Source organism: Budorcas taxicolor, chromosome 8 (assembly GCF_023091745.1).
Source record: "Budorcas taxicolor isolate Tak-1 chromosome 8, Takin1.1, whole genome shotgun sequence".
In the NCBI taxonomy this organism is placed as follows: Eukaryota; Metazoa; Chordata; class Mammalia; order Artiodactyla; family Bovidae; genus Budorcas; species Budorcas taxicolor.
The window spans coordinates 93,143,695-93,148,224 of record NC_068917.1 but is presented as its reverse complement, the minus strand read 5'-3'; the positions used below and the strand labels follow the sequence as shown (position 1 = coordinate 93,148,224).

The 4,530-nt window shown below is 39.9% G+C and overlaps 1 non-coding gene across 1 annotated transcript; it reads left to right on the top strand.

The window, feature by feature from the left end:
- The first annotated feature begins 1,149 nt into the window (after positions 1-1,149).
- LOC128052926 (U6 spliceosomal RNA) lies at positions 1,150-1,256 on the top strand. Its single transcript, XR_008199877.1, has one exon. It is a non-coding gene; the product is annotated as a U6 spliceosomal RNA (small nuclear RNA).
- Positions 1,257-4,530: the final 3,274 nt, after the last annotated feature.

Sequence of the window (4,530 nt, the reverse complement as noted above, 5' to 3'; positions counted from 1 at the left end):
GGTATCTACAGAAATAATGTCAGATATAAAAACTGAGATAAGAGAGAAAAAGAAATAACTCTTTAAGTTAGAAGCAAATGTCCTTAGATTAAGAACTTATTTTGTAAGTCCCAAAGCCTAAATAGTACCAGGAAAATTATTTATACAAAACCTAGATAAAATTTTGAACTTCAAGATTAGCAGGAAAAGACACAAGAATACAATCAGAAGTAAAAGTGATGTGCAAGGAGCAAATATCAGATTGGTCTCAGTCTTTATTAACTGAACTTTGAGGGGGAAAGGTATATTGTATCTACTCAAGTAGTTATCTTCAGAGGCAAAAAAAGAAATTTAAGACATTTAAATATTCTGAAATTAAAACACACATGAACTCTTCCTGGAAAAAAATGTCTAGAGTATATACCACTAAAAGATATCAAAAATTCAAGAAAGGGAAAATTGAGGTTATAAAAGAAAATGGTCCATGAAAAATATTCCAAATAGCTAACATATACACAAAAAATTAATGCATATGTCAGATTATCATTAAGAGTCTATAAGTTGCCCAAGATAAAAATAGTCATTGTCTAATAATCTGAATTTACAACAAAAAGCAGCAAGTGAGGAGAAAGGGGAAAGCATACAGAGTTCCTCATTTTCCACAAGCAAAAGAGAACTCAGCATGCTGCTCTTACCAACTCCAAGTTCAAAGGCATGTTAGTAGCTTGAAATCAGCCATGGGGAAGCATTTATACCACAGAAGTCAGTGACTGCTACAAATAACTTCTATTTTTCAGAGTCACTAGTATCCCACAAGGTACAGTCAGCAAGGTGCTCTATTTTGTTGTTTGGTGTTGTGGTAAAATGTACATAATATAAAATTTACCATTTTAGCCATTTTTAAGCAAGCAATTTAGTGGCCTTAAGTACACATACAGCATTACGCAACCATCATCACCACCATGCATCTCCACAACTTTTCCATCATCCTGAACAGCAACTCTGTACTCACTATACAATAGGCTCCCTTCCCCACTCCCCTCACCCCTGCTGCTGCTGCTGCTGCTGCTGCTAAGTCACTTCATTTGTGTCCGACTCTGTGCGACCCCATGGACGGCAGCCCATCAGGCTCCCCAGCCCTGGGATTCTCCAGGCAAGAATACTGGAGTGGTGCTCACTTCAGCAGCACATATACTAAAATTGGAACGATACAGAGAAGATTAGCATGGCCCCTGCGCAAGGATGACACGCAAATTCGTGAAGAGTTCCATATTTTTAGACCTATATATAGAAAACTATAAAACACTGATGAAAGAAATCAAAGAGGACACTAATAGATGGAGAAATAGACCATGTTCATGGATCGGAAGAATCAATATAGTGAAAATGAGTATACTACCCAAAGCAATTTACAAATTCAATGCAATCCCTACCAAGCTACCAGCCATATTTTTCACAGAACTAGAACAAATAATTTCAAGATTTGTATGGAAATACAAAAAACCTCGAATTGCCAAAGCAATCTTGAGAAAGAAGAATGGAACTGGAGGAATCAACTTGCCTGACTTCAGGCTCTACTACAAAGCCACAGTCATCAAAACAGTATGGTACTGGCACAAAGACAGACATATAGATCAATGGAACAAAATAGAAAGCCCAGAGATAAATCCACACACCTATGGACATCTTATCTTTGACAAAGGAGGCAAGAATATACAATGGAGTAAAGACAATCTCTTTAACAAGTGGTGCTGGGAAAACTGGTCAACCACTTGTAAAAGAATGAAACTAGATCACTTTCTAACACCGCACACGAAAATAAACTCAAAGTGGATTAAAGATCTAAACGTAAGACCAGAAACTATAAAACTCCTAGAGGAGAACATAGGCAAAACACTCTCAGACATAAATCACAGCAGGATCCTCTATGATCCACCTCCCAGAATTCTGGAAATAAAAGCAAAAATAAACAAATGGGATCTAATTAAAATTAAAAGCTTCTGCACAACAAAGGAAAATATAAGCAAGGTGAAAAGACAGCCTTCTGAATGGGAGAAAATAATAGCAAATGAAGCAACTGACAAACAACTAATCTCAAAAATATACAAGCAACTTATGCAGCTCAATTCCAGAAAAATAAACAACCCAATCAAAAAATGGGCCAAAGAACTAAACAGACATTTCTCCAAAGAAGACATACGGATGGCTAACAAACACATGAAAAGATGCTCAACATCACTCATTATCAGAGAAATGCAAATCAAGACCACAATGAGGTACCACTTCACACCAGTCAGAATGGCTGCGATCCAAAAGTCTGCAAGCAATAAATGCTGGAGAGGGTGTGGAGAAAAGGGAACCCTCCTACACTGTTGGTGGGAATGCAAACTAGTACAGCCACTATGGAGAACAGTGTGGAGATTCCTTAAAAAATTGCAAATAGAGCTGCCTTATGACCCAGCAATCCCACTGCTGGGCATACACACCGAGGAAACCAGAATTGAAAGAGACACATGTACCCCAATGTTCATCGCAGCACGGTTTATAATAGCCAGGACATGGAAACAACCTAGATGTCCATCAGCAGATGAATGGATAAGAAAGCTGTGGTACATATACACAATGGAATATTACTCAGCCATTAAAAAGAATACATTTGAATCAGTCCTGATGAGATGGATGAAACTGGAGCCAATTATACAGAGTGAAGTAAGCCAGAAAGAAAAACACCAATACAGTATACTAACACATATATATGGAATTTAGAAAGATGGCAATGACGACCCTGTATGCAAGACAGGAAAAAAGACACAGATGTGTATAATGGACTTTTGGACTCAGAGGGAGAGGGAGAGGGTGGGATGATTTGGGAGAATGGCATTCTAACATGTATACTATCATGTAAGAATTGAATCGCCAGTCTATGTCTGATGCAGGATACAGCATGCTTGGGGCTGGTGCATGGGTATGACCCACAGAGATGTTATGGGGAGGGAGGTGGGAAGGGGGTTCATGTTTGGGAATGCATGTAATAGTTAAAGATTTTAAAATTAAAAAAAAAAAAAAAGAATACTGGAGTGGCTTGCCATTTCCCTCTCCAATGCATGAAAGTGAAAAGTGAAAGTGAAGTCACTCATTGTGCCCGGCTCTTGGCGACCCCATGGACTGCAGCCCACCAGCTCCTCTGTCCATGGGATTCTCCAGGTAAGAGTACTGGAGTGGGTTGCCATTGCCTTCTCTGCCCCTCAACCCCTGGCAACCACTATTCTACTTTCTGTCTCTTCCTAATATCTCATGTAACTGGACTTACACACTATTTATCCTTCTGTATCTGGTTCATTTCACTTAGTATAATGTTTTCAAGGTTCATCCATGTTACAGCATGTGCTAGAATTTCCTTCCTTTTTCAGGCTAAATAATATTCCATTATATATGTATCATGGGGCACTAGTGGTAAAGAACCACCCTGTCAATGCAGGAGACATAAGAGACATGAGTTCGATCCCTGGGTCAGGGAAGATCCCTTGGAGAAGGAAATGACAACCCACTCCAATATTCTTGCTGGAGAATCCCATGGACAAATGAGTCTGATGGGCTACAGTCCATAAGGTCGCAAAGAGTCAGACACAACTAAAGCCACTTAGCACACAGCACATATATGTACTACTGTAATAGATGGTGACTGCAGCTATGAAATTAAAAGATGCTTACTTCTTGGAAGGAAAGTTATGACCAACCTAGACAGCATATTCAAAAGCAGAGACATTACTTTGCCAACAAAGGTCAATCTAGTCAAATCTATGGTTTTTCCAGTGGTCATGTATGGATGTGAGAGTTGGACTGTGAAGAAAGCTGAGAGCTGAAGAATTGATGCTTTTGAACTGTGGTGTTGGAGAAGACTCTTGAAAGTCTCTTGGACTGCAAGGAGACCCAACCAGTCCATTCTAAAGGAGATCAGTCCTGGGTGTTCTATGGAAGGAATGATACTAAAGCTGAAACTCCAGTACTTTGACCACCTCATGTGAAGAGCTGACTCATTGGAAAGGACCCTGATGCTGGGAGGGATTGGGGGAAGGAGGAGAAGGGGATGACCGAGGATGAGATGGCTGGATGGCATCACTGACTCAATAGACGTGAGTCTAAGTGAACTCCGGGAGTTGGTGATGGACAGGGAGGCCTGGCGTGCTGCAATTCATAGGGTCACAAAGAGTCAGACACGACTGAGCGACTGAACTGAATTGAATAGTCATTCATCCATGGATGGAAGTTTTAATGCTTGCTGATAAATAGAAACATATGTCTAAATAATAACGATCAGTACAAACTCTGAACTTCCTGTTAATAGAGCATATGCCTTCTCAAGCAGTTACCAGGTAAATAAAAGATGAGAACACACTGTAACCCACTATCAGTAAAGTGGGTTGTACTCCCTCACTGACATCTTCAAGGATCCCAGCATGTTGTGTGGATGTTGGACCCACTGAGACTCTAGCAGTCTAGGAGCTAATAAATGAATATCACACATGCAATGACACACAACACAATGCTCAA